The sequence below is a fragment of the Lissotriton helveticus genome, chromosome 9 (assembly GCF_964261635.1).
Source record: "Lissotriton helveticus chromosome 9, aLisHel1.1, whole genome shotgun sequence".
NCBI classification, from domain to species: Eukaryota; Metazoa; Chordata; class Amphibia; order Caudata; family Salamandridae; genus Lissotriton; species Lissotriton helveticus.
Window position 1 is genome coordinate 791,816,270 of NC_136070.1, and position 15,345 is coordinate 791,831,614.

General features: G+C 45.7%; 1 protein-coding gene across 1 annotated transcript in view; it reads left to right on the top strand.

Moving 5' to 3' along the window:
- The window catches only part of PPP1R37 (protein phosphatase 1 regulatory subunit 37), a 982,164-nt gene extending 967,165 nt beyond the window's left edge, over nucleotides 1-14,999 (top strand). Inside the window, exon 13 of the mRNA XM_078660917.1 lies at nucleotides 12,845-14,999. The gene's annotated coding sequence lies outside the window, so the exon portion shown is untranslated. The remainder of the gene's footprint in view (nucleotides 1-12,844) is intronic.
- The last annotated feature ends 346 nt before the right edge of the window (nucleotides 15,000-15,345 follow it).

Genomic DNA, 15,345 nt, shown 5'->3' on the forward strand with positions numbered 1-15,345 from the left:
CGGGCCAAAACTGGGCCGGGGTTGTAGGAGGCGACAGGGAGAAACATATGTGGGCAAATGGCCCCTGCTGACTGGACTCAGTGAGGAGAGCAGAACGAGTAGAAGTACCACCCACCAAAATAAACGTTGTAAGTGGAATAGGAGAGTCTACAACAACTCCACAAGATCCCTGCTCTCCTCGGTTATACAGGGGGAGCCCTATGGATAGGGGCTTCCAAGCGCCCAGCGACTATCCAGCTGTGACGGACCTAGCCTTTAAGGTTTTCAGCTGGAACATCGCAGGGATTGCTGGAAAATTGGCCCTCCCAGATTTCACTGCGTGGGTCGACAAGTACTCCTTGTGCCTCTTTCAGGAAACTTGGAGCTTGATACCGGTCCATAGGGTGGGTTTTTCCTCATACTCCTCTCCCGCGCGGGCCTCGGAATCTGGGAGAGGCCGCCCAGCCGGCGGCCTTCTCATTTGGGTCGCGGCATCTTTGAACTGTAGAGTGGTGGACTATCCCACAGGTTCCCCGGACATACAAAATATTACCCTTATAGACCAAAGGGGAAAAATTGTTCTAAACATCTTTAATGTGTATGCTCGGGGTACAAAGGGTGGGAGAAAGTCTCCAGTGATAGCTCTTCTCGAGACCCTGCTAAATAACACCCCCCATAAGACCTGCACCCTGGTTGCCGGTGATATGAACTGTACGTTCGAGCCTCTGGGCTCGGATGTTTCCCTCGACCAGGATGAGGAAGATGCCAGGTGGGGGATCCCGGCTCTGGACATCGCACCGATTAAAAAGTGGACAGAAGTGGCGCTCCAAATATACTCCCTTACTCTTGAATTTAATCTAAGGGCAGCGAATGGGAGGACTTCCTTGGATAGGGGGGGTGCTCACACCTACAACAGACCAGGGCACACCTCTAGGCTGGATTATGTCCTAATAGATGTGTGCTTATGGCCTTATGTGAAGGACATGCAGGTGGTCCCTTCGACAGAAAGCGATCACAACCCTCTCTCCCTAGAAATGGAACACTGGTGGCAACCCCAATGGAAGGCCAACTTTAAAGTGGCGCGTGTACCACTAGATGAATCTGAAGTCTCCCCATGTGGTAGAAGAATTAAATGGGCGAAACTGGTCCTATCCGAGGCGAAGGTTGGGGAAATCCAATCCCATTTAAACCACGCGGTAACATCCTTGGACTCTTCGCTAGAAGGGGTGGGTAAAGTGAGTGGGTTATTTCTCTCTCTGATTGAAGCCCTAACCAATGTCTTTATCCTGTCCTCTAAAAAGCCGGGCACAATAGGAAATAAAAAAAAAGTTTGTGAGGGGTGGTATACCCAAGCCTGCAGGACCCACAAGACAAAGCTAGTCGAGGCAGTTAAATCTAAAAGGATGATCCATGAGGCTAGGAAGGCTTATAAAAATATCCTTAGTTCGGCTAGAAGGGAGTGGGAAGAAAAATACTGGGAGGACCTACTCCAGGCTAGCAAAATCAGGGACTCCGGGGTGTTTTGGAATCTGATAAGGAAACGGACCAAATCCGATGCAGCCATGAGACCCTGCAGCATCCCGCCTCAAAGTTGGGCAAAGCACTTTGGGTCTTTATACCTCCCACCAGACGGGGAACTGTCTGTGGGGATGGATCTTACGCTAGCTATTGAACCTCATGCCTATGACCTTTTCACTCCCTTAGAGATTGAGGGGGTTATAGGCTGGGTGGCACCACGCAAGGCACCGGGCCCGGATGGCCTTCCGGGTGATCTGATGAGGGCTTACCCAATGGAATGGGGAAGGATCATAGCAGCTCTCCTAAATGATATTATGAGGGGAGGAGCAGTACCAGAATCCTGGAAAGGGGCGGTGGTAGTCCCCATCTATAAAAAAGGCTGCAGGGAAACCCCAGGAAACTATCGCCCAATAAGTCTGATAGACTCCACCCAAAAGATAGCTGGCAAAGCTGTCCTAGGTAGGATCCTCCATTGGGTGGAGGAGAATAAAATCCTATCAGACTTTCAGGCAGGTTTCAGGGCTGGTATGGGGACTATAGAGCAGGTGTTTAGGTTGTCCCTCTTGGGGTGGAAGGTGGTGGAACTGGGCAAGGGCAGTCTTTACTTAGCCTTTATAGACTTGAAGACTGCCTTTGATCTAGTTCCCCGGGAAGAGCTCTGGAGGGTCCTTTGTGAGTTGGGGCTACCACCTTACATCTTGTCCCTTCTTATAAGCCTTCATGCCCACACTTTTGCACAGGTCCGTTGGGGCAATAACGGAGAACTCACGGAAAAAATACCAGTGTCTAGGGGCGTAAGACAGGGTTGCGTCCTGGCGCCCACCCTATTCTCGCTATATCTGAACGGGGTGGTAAAACATCTTCAACAAGAACCAGCCGACGCCCCCTGTCTTGGAGGTGTCCGCATCCCAACCCTGCTTTTTGCGGACGACACGCTCCTGATTTCGAAGACCCCACAAGGACTACAGAAACTTCTAACACGATTCCAGGAGTTCTGTGTTGCAAAAGGGCTAACAATAAATGTGGACAAAACCAAATACCTAGTTGTTAACCCACCTAAAAAACTGGGCCGCCCACCTACACTCAACTCTATTCCCCTGGAGAAAGTAGCCGAATTCGACTACCTTGGCATTCGGATTACGGACAGGATGACATGGGCAAACCACATTGAAAAAATGGTCCTTAACCACCGGAGAGTAGGAGGAGCTCTCATGAGGGAATATAGGGCCTCAACTAGGAGATCACTTACCCCAGTACTTGACATCTACAAGGCCAAAGTAGCGACATCAGCCTTGTATGGGGCAGAACTGTGGGGTCATTGCCGTCTGGATGCCCTAGTTACTGCTGAGAGCAAGCTATTAAAATCTTTCATCGCTCTCCCTCTGAGCACACCATCAGTACCTGTGAGGATGGACACGGGATGTAAAAACATTAAAGACCAGGCCCAGCTTCGCCCGCTCCTGTTGTGGGCACGGATTTGGAGGTGCGAAGAACTAAAATCCTATGCTGATGCACTGAGAGACATAATGAGCCAGGGGGGTTGGGCCAAAATAAAATGGTTAAGGGACACCAAAAAGTTGTTGGAGAATATAGGACTAGGGGATTGCTGGACATCCCGCTCAGCCCCTCCAAAAGAAGTTGTCAAGGCGCTTTTTTGGAAATGGATTGCTGAGCGCCTAATCTCTAGCCCAAATCACTGCAGGTCCACTGCCACCTTTTTACAAATTAAAGACACTGTGGCATTTGAACCGTATTTGGACTTGATTACTCTCCCCTTGGATCGTGCCCTTTACTTTAAATTTAGAGTTGGTTCCCTCCCGTTGGGTGCCCTGGTATCGAAATGGTCAACAGCGGATCGCACTTCTCCCAACTGTGCATGTTGCCCGACTAAGATTGAGTCTATTGTGCACGTTTTATTTGAGTGCCCGGATTATGCAAGGCCTAGGAGCTCCTGGCTGAAACCACTCTGCCGTAATATGGGCACACGCAGTTATTTAGTAGCCTTGCGTATCCTAAGCACGGACACTTCCCCCCCAATAGTCTGTGGAATTGCTAAATTTTTAAAGCAGTTTTGGCATATTCGATGTAAGAGACTGTCAGTAGCCGTTTAATTCTTGTTTTAGCTAAATTATTAACGGATTTTATATCCTTTTATCATTCTTAAACATTTTAATATTTTTTACTGACTTCTTATGGCATACACTTTTTTGTATATTGTATTGATTGTATTTTGTATGTGCTTATAAGATATCTCTGAGTATCGAATAAAAGCTTATGACTGACTGACTGACTGTAAGTCTTTCACATTGTATGTCCACGAGAAGGAAGGCTGTGCATTGTCTGTGTTGACTCAGTTATTCGGAGGTAGACAGTGGCCATGCGCCTATTTTTCGTCAACTTTGGATCCGGTAGCACAAGCATTGCCAAGTTGTTTAAGGGCCACAGCAGCAGCAGCTGTTTCTATTCGACAGTCTGCTGGTCTAGTAATGAATAATACACTAATCGTGATGGTCCCGCATGCAGTAGACACATTGTTAAATAGGACCAAGACACAGCACTTAACTAGTGCTCGACTGTCCAGTTACGAATTAACGCTGCTAGCGAGCCATGTGCATATAAAAAGGTGCAGTACCTTAAATCTAGCCACGTTGTTACCAATTGCAGAGGAATCAGATGCTTTAGAACAGCACGATTGTTTCCTCACAACAGAGGAAGAAAAAAAAGGGAGAGTGGATTTATTTGACACTCCTCTTGCTGAGTGTGATGGTACGTTATGGGTGGATGGTTCATGCTTTAAGCTCCCAAATGGTAACGTGACTGCAGCATATGCTGTCACAACTTTGCACACAGTCGTTGAAACTGCACGAATACCACATGGTTCAGCTCAAGCCGCAGAATTAGTCGCACTAACGAGAGCATGTGTATTGTCTAAAGGAATGAGAGTGACTATCTACACTGATAGTCAGTATGCGTTTGGAGTGGCTCACAGTTTTGGACGATTGTGGAGAGAACTTGGATTCCTGACTTCGCATGGAGCTAAGATTCAGCATGGTCAGTTGGTGAATGAGCTTCTTGAATCACTGACCTTGCCCCTGCAAATGGCGTTTGTGAAATGTAGTGCTCACAAGAAGGTGACTGATGATGTTGGTCGTGGAAACGCGTTTGCTGATGAGATCGCTAAAGAAACGGCAAAGAATGTGATGAGCCGAATGTATGTTGCAGGCCCTGAAAGATGGACTGGTGAGGTTGGAATATGTGAGGACACGATAGAGAGTGTGAAGTCCATCCAAGCTGAGGCCACAGAGAAAGAGTTGAGCACGTGGAGAGAGAGTACAGGGAGAATGGATGCAAATGGTTGTTGGGTTGAATTGGCAGAGCATCAGAGATGGTTGTTACCCGATGCATATGTGCTTGCAGTGGTTACAATGGCTCATGGAATGGCTCATATCAGCGTGAAAGGGATTTGCGAGTTGTTGGCCCCAGTATGGAAGAATTCAGGGATTCCCAAGTGTGCAGAGAATGTTGTCAAGAATTGCATGGTATGTCTGAAACACAATCCTGGTAGGGGAACCCCAACTCCAGCTGGTCATTTTGCACCTCCTACGTATCCGTTCGAGGTTTTGCAGCTAGATTTCATACACATGGAGAGGTGCAACAACTTAAAATATGTGCTCGTTGTTGTTTGTGCTTTCTCAAGATGGGTAGAAGCCTATCCCCTAAAAGACAATACTGCCTTGTCCACAGCCAAAGCCCTTGTAAAAGAGTAATTCCCCAGGTTTGGAATGCCTAGAATGGTCTGGTCTGACAACGGAAGTGAATTTGTGGGTCGTGTGATGAAAAGAGTGTGTGAAGGGCTAGGCATTAGGCAGAAGTTCCACGCTGCAAATCACCCCCAATCAGCTGGATTAGTAGAATGTTACAATGGCACTTTAAAACTTAAATTGGCCAAAATCCAAGCGAGCACAGGTCTTAAATGGCCTGACGCTCTACCCTTAGCACTCCTATCCACCAGAATGACTGTGCATTCGCGAGTGAAACTCAGCCCTTACGAAATTGTCTTTGGCCGGCCAGCCAACATATGGGGAGTGCCTAGACCCACGAAGTTCAGCGAGCTGCAACACCCTATTTTGCTTGATTACTTGTATGAATTGACGGCTAAATTGCGTGTTTTGCATCAACAGGTCCACAACACCCTGCCTCCGGTCTCTGAGACTCCAGGTCACTCCATTGTCCCTGGATCCTGGATTCTCGTGAAAAACTTTCAAAGGACAAAGAACGACCAGCCCAGATGGACCAGGCCGCACCTCGTCCTTCTTTCCACGAGGTCAGCTGTTCGAGTGGAGGGGAAGGCCAACTGGATCCACGGGGTCCACTGCAAAAGAATCCCTTCACCTCCGCCACATGACCAGTGGGTCCAGAAAGGTGTCACTGACTCAGACCTTACAACTGTGCCACGTGTCATACCTGTCACCGATGACCGTGTAAAAGAGACTAACCCTGAATGTGAAAGCGAGAACATTTTTCAAGAGACTGTGCCACCACCAGAACAATTGAACTCTGTGGAGCCTGAACTGCTGTTTCAGGACCAGACAGTACCAGGAAAAAGACGCTACAATCTGAGACAGAGAAAAACAGACTAATAAAAGTGATTCCTTTTTATGATTTGAGACCAAGACCTATGGACAAATAAAAATATCCTTTTTTCCTCCCAAGTACTATTTTTGAAAGTGCAGATCTCCCATCTAGGTAACTTGCTTATTTTTGTTTTTTGAACCGCCATCCGGGTTCCGCTGCTAGGGCCGCGGTTGATTAAAAGTCTTTTGGGTGCAGCTGACAACGTTAGGTCGGTAGTTCTGGTTGGTCAAAGGGAGTTGCCCTAGACTGACGGAAGCATCCTTTAGCAGAATCAACCTCCCACTGCGGGCAGCACTTTAGAGAGGATGGAGTTTCCTGATGTGGAGAGACCTGCCAAACCAATGAACTTTAAGCAGAGACTGTGTAACACGATGACAAAGAAAAGTTTTATAATATTGTGTATTTTTATGCTATCCAGCGTAATGATCTTTTTGATAAGTTATGTTTTATTCTCTTTCCATGTAACATTTGCGCCCACTGCATCACCCATATCTCCTCCTACTGTTTCCTCTCATTCTTTCCACCCTCTGCCTGACCACGAATCAAATAGGAGATTAGAGTTCGTTAATAACTCCTTTGTTCAGTTATTACACCAACACCAACTCGTAATGAACACAACTAACTGTTGGGTGTGCGGTCTCATGCCTCACACAACGGATAGAGGTATCCCCTATTTGGTCCTGCCATTTAGTCACAATGGTTCAGTATGGGCATATAGGACAATGTTCATATATGCACGAGAAATCCAACCCCTACGTTCTGTAAAAGACAACCTCAAGACTAGCGCCTTAGTCAAAGGTATAGTTGACATGATCAAGGAAGTAACTTCTTATGAAGATACTCCGGATGATGAGATACTTGCATATGTAGGTTGGAACGTGACCGGATATGGCACTACTTTAAGTGAGAAACAGCAAGCCAAAAGATCGTCCCCTATCTGGATCGTACCCCATCAAGGTCACCTGTGTCTGCAAGGTGTTGGCAAGAACCCCAGAGCTCAGCTAGGGAAGAGTATCTGTACAGAAACGTATGTTTTTGGATCCCAGACTTCCCCTGCGTTTTTAGCCGCTAAGGGTACTTATTTCATCTGCCATGATAGAGCCTACACATGGTTGCCCCCTGACTTCTCGGGCTCATGTTTTGTTTCATTCCTGTTGCCTCCCACCTACACAGCAGCGGCGGATTACCACCGGACAAGGGTAGTTAGAGGTGTTTTGAGTAAAGAAGACACTGCAGGTCAAGAATTTGGGGACTTTGCAAAGGGTTTCTGCCGTTCTGGGGATCCATGGCTAACAGCAGAAACATAAGGCAATTAACAAGGGTAGTTGAGTCTACCGTGACTGAAACTGCTGGTGCCCTTAGTAACTTAACCGCTGAGCTCCAGTCGGATCGACTTATGACCCTTCAGAACCGGGTCGCTTTGGATGTTATACTTGCAGACCGAGGGGGGGTATGCAAATTGATCCAATCTAGTTGTTGCATTTTCATCCCAGATAATGCTCCAACCGTGTACAGGGCCATCTCCAAACTACATAAGATTTCTGAATCTATCCATGTGGATAAAGGAGATTGGTCGTTAATGGGAGGGTTCTGGGAACTGATATCTGCCTGGGGATGGAAAATTCTGATGGTCATTGGGATGGTCTTAGCCATTCTTTTCCTGTTTTGTCTGTGCATACAGTGTGCTCCTGCAATATGTGGCCTCTGTGTTACATCATGTGTAAGGAAGCCTGTGTCAAGAGATGAACTAAGTACTAGAATGATGTTACAGCAACATCTCAATGACTTTACGAATATCGATCTGGACTCAGACTAACATGAGGATAGATTAATTGCCTATGTAAGGGCAAAAGGAGGGATTGAGGTTCTGAAAATCTGGATTCGTATAATTAGTCTGGACTCGAGAATTAAAACTTCGTCGAAACATGACGAATTTGGTATCAAAAGACCGAGAATGACGAGTACATCATGTTTATATTTCAGCATATTCGAGTGACGATTTCACCTCGAAATCGTCATTTACATTCTGAACCCTTGGCTCCCATTTATATGTTGCCCTTTACATAGGCCTTAATCCAGTTGAATTTGATTCCACAAGGACACATACTCCTTAATCGACTTTTCCATGACCTGTACAAGTTGGAACCATTGCCCCAGGCCGAACTCGTTAGGTCAGTTCCCCTCCCAGTGGCCGAGCAAGATAGCATCTAGGCTCAACAAACCATAAAACCATTTCAGCGCGCACACCTGCCATATCTCGCTCACATCTATCTCCACTCTTTTGCTTCACTTATTTTATGGTGGGGAGGTGCCCGTTTTTATTAGGGGTCCAGTGATATCTGATGAAATGTTGGGCCTTGCCAAATGATTTGTTGTAGGCAGCACGAAGTGAAATATGGACATGTCATCATGACTCTGCTTTTTCTTTGTACTAAAAGTATGTTAACGATTTACTTTACAACCAAGAATGTTTTGCCTAGAGCCTAAAATTGTGTATAAGAAGAGAAGCCTGACTTTGTAAAGGCGTGCAGTCTCCTGAGAATATACCCGTATTGTACTTCTAGGACACTTGTTACCTTGGTTGCAGCCAATAAACTAATCTTTGACTTCACCTAGAAGACTCTGAGTTTCTGTAGGTCTGGATCAGGAAGAACCCGAGGTCTCTGGGTGTTGATTCCCTAGCACCGCTGGGTTACCGGTTCTGTGCCGGTTCTTAAAAACCCAGTACCTCAGTGCACAGCAAAGGCTGTGGATCCTCTTGCTGCCCCTCTTTCTGAGGTTCTTCTCTTCCTTCTTTCTCTTGCCCAGCAGGGCTCTGCTCTGGGCACCATCAAGGGCTACCTTTCTGCCCTTTCAGCCTTTCTAAGGCTGCCTAATCAACCTTCTTTGTTCAAGTCCCCTATTGTAAATCGATTTCTGGAGGGCATCACACGCACATTTCCTCCTGTTCCGTTTGTGATGCCTCAGTGGGACTTGAACCTTGTTCTTACGTTTCTGATGTGCGCTCCCTTTGAGCCACTTCACAATTGTCCTCTTCGTCTTCTTACCTTGAAGACTGCCTTCCTGGTTGCCATCACCTCTGCCAGGAGAGTGAGTGAGCTCCAGGCTCTTTCTTGTACTCCTCCTTTCCTTTCTGTCCATCCGGACAAGGTTGTGTTACGTACTAAGCCATCTTTCCTGCCCAAGGTTGTCACGTCCTTCCATATCGGGCAGTCTATCACCTTGCCCACCTTCTTTCCGCCACTGCATCCCTCTAAAGAGGAAGAGCGGCTCCACCGTCTGGACCCAAAACGTGCGCTTTCATTCTACTTGGATCGCACACGCCAGTTCCGGGTGGATGACCAACTCTTTGTTGGTTACGTGGGTGCTAAGAAGGGGAAAGCGGTGCACAAGAGGACCATCTCGCGGTGGATCATCTTGTGTATTCAGGCATGCTACTCCTTGGCTAAGAAGGAGCCTCCTGTTGGATTACGGGCTCATTCCACCCGAGCCACGGCGACGACAACTGCCCTGGGCCGGGGAGTGCCCTTACAAGACATCTGCCAGGCAGCTACGTGGGCCTCGCTGCACACGTTTGCAAGACACTACTGCCTACACAGCCAAGTCCGGAGGGATGGCTTCTTTGGCCGTTCCGTCCTCCAGGACTTTCTGGTGTGATTATTGGTTGGCAGACCCATCACCGGGGTTGGTATTGCTGGGGTATCTATTCTAAGGTAAGGAATCTATCACTAACGTGTCTCTTTCAGATGCACAAGTTACTACTTGTGTAACAATATATCTGTAAGAGACATTAGTTAGTGATAGATTCCTTACCGTCCCACCCATCCTCCCCGTTCTGCGAACCGATATCTAGGGTTAAGGTCATCCCCTTTCAGGGCCCTAGTTTCATGGCACCAGTGTTTGTTCTATCATGGCTCTGCGTATCTGGCGCGGAAAAGCTGTGTATCAGAACTGACGTCAGCGCGCATGGGCGGCGTCTAAGTACTCCGACGACGTCATTCCGGCGCTAACGACGATGGAGGCGGAGCCGCGGACGACGCCTGCCGGCACGCAGGGGTATTGCTGTGCAAAATTTTCCGGATCCAGTCTGACGCCTGGGGATATTCTAAGGTAAGGAATCTATCACTAACTAATGTCTCTTACAGATATATCGTTACACAAGTAGTAACTTGTCCTTAACACAGTTTAATTATTATCCCATATATTTAGTGAGTCACTTTAATTTAGTCACTTAGACAATCAATCACATTGCTACTAAATCCTCCATTCACACACTTATACATCCACTCAGTCTTCAAGGCCGATTGCTAGCTATATATATATATATATATATAACGAACCAAACCACTTTCACTGGATGATGTCATCAGTGATGTCACTGACCCTGTCATGAATGATGTAATATGTGACATCATCAGCTGTGGATTGCAGGCGCGCGAGTTAACTAACTATAACTGGGGAATTTCAATGGTTTTATACAAGTGAAATGTCCAGCTAACTATAACACCCCTATAAACCTGTTTTTTTCAGTGAATTTCTAAGGTTTTTTAAATGCAAATTCCTAACTAAGCCATTGAAATTCCCCTGTTATAGTTAGTTGTACTAACTATAACTCGCGCGCCCGCAATCCATTGCTGATGATGTCACATATTACATCATTCATGACATGGTCACTGGCTTCACTGATGACATCTCAAATTACATCACTGATATATATATTTATAGTCTCCATGTGTCCGGGAGCATTTTCAGTGCTGCACTCGGGATTGCCCTTGGTCTACGCGGCAGGGTGTCTTTCAGTACACTTAAGTGTACTTCTTTGCTTTTCCTGCATCTTCAGCAATAGGGTCCCTTTTGCGTCCCACTACTTGGGGTGGTTCCCTAGCTTTACACTGCTCCCTTCTTGGTGTTCAGATACTGAATGGTATCTCTTTTTGGACGAGGGTTAATTTTTCCTCCCAGTCTGAGGATGTGGTCTAGAATTCTGAGATTCTTTCCTACGTTTATACGTCTGTTGGTACTCTGGTGCCTCTGCTGCCACTTCCTTCGGATGTTCCCCTTTCATTAGGTATCACCCTATACCATATCGGCTGTGCCTGCGGGGCAGCTCTTCTGATGTCAGTCGTCCCAGGGTCTGCACCCTGCATGTCTGTATTTCGTGAGTTTGTTCTCAACTTAGTCTTCAAGCTGCCTGGTTGGTCAGTCCTATGCTTATTTTAGCTACGCCATCTTGTTGTCTCTGTCTGCTCTGTGCCTGTTTCAGTGGTGGCCCGCATCAGCGTGCTTCAGATTGTTACTGTTCGCCTCTGTCCCCCCTTTGGTGACTGGGTGTGCACTTGGTGTGTTTTTTGTTACCGGCTGTACTTCTAAGACATTGCTCAGTTTCTACCTCTTGACCTTTGGTTCCTGGCTGTAGCCTCTCCGGCCTTCCTTCCGTGGGCTAGCCTGGTAGGCTCTGGTTGCACCTCTTCATGTTTTCCTCAACCTTTGGTTGTTATCCACATTGTGCGCCATTTAGCTGAGAGTGGTCCTTCTTCCTCCTTCGTTTGGACTCTTTTTGTTATGGTATATAGCTGGTGCCGTTTCTACATCTCATACTTATACAGGTATGGTGTAGCACCATTCTGGCATTTTTGGGACGCCTTCCTCCCATTATCTTTTGCTCTTCTGAGCTAATTGGGTTGCTGTCTGGCTGTCTCGCCACAGCTTTCCCCATTGTCTGTCACTCTGTTGCCAGCTCAGAGGTGCTTCTGCAAAAACAATTCCAGATCCAGTCTGACGCCTGGGGAAAATCTAAGTTATGGAAACTGCGGCTAGACGTCTCTACCACATGCATTGTTACCGAAGGTAAGTAACTCGTACTTTGGGTAGAGAGTCGAAGAAATGCAATTAAATGATTAAAGCAGCTTTAAATTGGATAAATAATTATGCTTCTGGTAAGTATACGTTTTCCTACTCGAGAAAGCTTAATTTTTAAAACTAATGTCCTTCTCTGGAAGACTGCAAAAGAACTGTTAAACAAGCAATGGTTTGAAGATATGTCCGAAGTTGCATGTTACGAAAAGATAATATATAGGCTTAATGGTAAATGTACAAAACTTCGAGTAGTTCCTTACATCGGTGAAAAATAGAGGGCGGGAAGGTGATAAATGGAGGGGGTGGGCAGTGATATGGTGAATAGAAAGTTTTCTTATTGTGGAAAAGGTGGTATGGGGGTTATTATGGATACGGGATTTGTTTAATTGTTAAGCTCCTAACTTGTAACAGTGGACAGAGGTTTTTAGGGACTATATATATATATTGTGGTTGGCAAGTATGTATGTATTAAATCAGTTTTCGTCGAAATCTAATAAGCAATTGGTAAAAAATAAAGACTCATTATTGACCTTGAAACCCACTTGTATTCTACATGGAAACAGCACAGGCTAAACTATGCACTGGACTTTAATGATCACTTTAAGGTTTTCCTCAATAGACAAGTCAATAAATGCTGAGTGTTTTTGCATCCATCTGTAGTCTCACCTATGTCTTATTCAATTAAACCTGTATTGAACATTGTACTCCATCAGAAGGCCATGCTTGCAAGAGGGGGCCGTCTATTTTCTGGTGGTTAAACACTTTTTTTTCTCCTTGTTACATACCAAAATTTAAGCTGCCTGTCTTTCCTAAAAAGTTTGAAACTAATATTTTTTTTATTCTCTTTTCTTTACAGTCTTTTTGTGTCGTCCTGCATTGCTATAAGACTGTCTTGGAAGATGCCTGCAAACCATTTGCTCCCTTACAATCCTGTACAACATGGGAGAAACAGGCCTAACAGAGGTCCTGCGTTGGAGCCCTGGGTTTAACCTTCCCAAACTGATAGTTTTATCTTCCCACTTTGAAAATACTCACCCAGTCACTGACTTTCCTTTACTTTGGGGGATTAAATCAGGTGTTTCAAAGGCGAGATGAACCAAAAACTAGGACAAGTTAGATGGACTTTAAAACCCTTCTCGTCCTCTCATAAAACATTATTCTCTGACCTCTTGTGGATCTGTTCAGAGACCTTGCTTATAGTCTTGGACAGTAGCAAAACTGTGGATCCTAATTAAATTTTATTTGTATTCCTCTAGCAAAATGTTTGTGATTGTGAGGATTGCCATCCCTGCGGCAAAGATCAGTTCTCAGGATAATGACCCTTTTGGTGTCTCCTCAATTTGGTGGATAGCCAGTTGCTCTTCCTCTTGAACTGACATTAACTGTGACAGTGCTACAACTACTTGGTGAAGGCTGATTAAGAAAACGTTGGAAATAATACGGTGTATGCCTAAGATGAAGCTTGGTAATCAGAAGAGAAGTGGTGTCGATTCACTTGCTGCAACTCCCCTTTTGGGGCCTCACTTCCACCTACACTGTTCTGGGAGACAGGGCACCACTGCTTCATATGCATCCCACTTCTTGGAAGTGTTGTCATCTGCATGTAGTTGGAACGTTCAGTAACATGGAAAGACCTACAGCACTTAGAACTTTTTCTCTACTTCTGTCATTCCCCACCAACAAAGCAGAAATATGTTTGCTTCCAAATGTCTTCATGTACTTGTTCAGGTGTCTTACGCCATCCTTCATGAACTAGCAGAGCACTACCCCAGATGAACTTTTGAGCGTTCTTCCAATGACAACCAGGTGAAACATTCTTCAGATCTCGTCTTCAATGCTGGATGGCAAAAATGTAATCTGTGATGCAGCTTTTGTATTGCCTGTAATTTCAGCGTTGTACAATGAGTTGCCGCGGGAATTGAGCTTGCTATTCCATGGCAGTGGGTGGATGATGTAAATAGTGGAACAATACTCTATTTACCGAGCAGAAACTACCGTAAAAAGGCCAATTGTTGCAATCTGCCATGGAGGGCACAGAGGCATACAGTGTTCTCATATTTAAAAAATATATTTTTATTCCAGAGGAACAATTTGATGAAACGAAGTATCCATGAAGGCATGGCAGAGGACGGGTTACTGAAGTAGAGTTTCCTGGAGATAAATACTGAGGCTGTTTTTTTTCAGTGCAAATTAAACTCATGAGAAAACGCACAGGGGTTCAAGATAGAAGTTATAAGAGGGGCTTTATCTGTTCTCTCTAGGCAATTGAACGGAAAAGTCTAAAAACAATGCAGTTAAGATGAGGAGAGCAGGTTAGGTCAGTTTATGCCTCTTTGATGCAGTCCGGAGTGTCGGGATTTAGTTTTGATCCGTGAATAACTAGTCCCTCTGTTTTACTTGTTCCTCTAGAGGCTGAGAGATTGCAGGTGCCCTAGTGGGCAGGCTGCCATGAATGCTCAGAGAGACGCAGATGTCCCCTGTCAACTAGTGCTTTTGTGGACGTCCTACCATAGTGAAATGAGACAATTCGGTTGGTCTCTGCTTTACTTTTCAACCCTGCCCTTGAGAAATCACAGGACCATTTGGCTCATAGTGATTTGCTAAGAATTGTCTGTTGGCTGAGGCTCTGCTTTGAGTAACTTAATTGATGGTATGACCCATCTTGTACTATATGTAGTGCTGAGTCCCCTCATACAAATCCGCTAGAATTCATCCTTTGCAGACCGCTTTGGCAGTGTATGAGACAATCTGCTTCAGGGTGGGCATTATAGAATTCCAAGGGGAGGCGCCATAATGTGGGAGCATTGTATCAGTAGCAGCGCCTCTAATACATCTAACCTTCTGTTATGTGAGTTAAAAGAAGACAGTATGATATGGCAGGCTCATATCATTTCATCTGTTTTACATTGGACTTCTAAATTCTTGTTGCAGTTTTATAAAATGCTCCCGTTTTTAGGAGTGGCTTTATTTGATGTTTTCTTGGGAATAAATCAAATTTAAATTACACTGTATTAAGCCTTCAGATTATCCTTTTCCCCTATGTTAAGCGTGAGGACACTACAATGGAAAATCCCTTCAGACTAGAGGACTTGGATCCTAGTAGCAATAAGGGGTAGCACAGCATGTAGAGGAGTCTGTCTGCAATGCCTGATGTCTCATGATCTTTGGTGCCTCATGCTGGAATCCAACAAAAAGAGACCGTTATACTTTTCAAAAGCTGACACCCACTGTTGATGAAAATGGGGTTGGTCATCCAAGGACCGTTTGTGCTGGTCTGAAAAATAGTTGCTGCTGCCTTCTGAGAGCATCCGTGTTGATGCATTAATGAGTGAGGGGGTAAAACAGGGAGCAGATGGG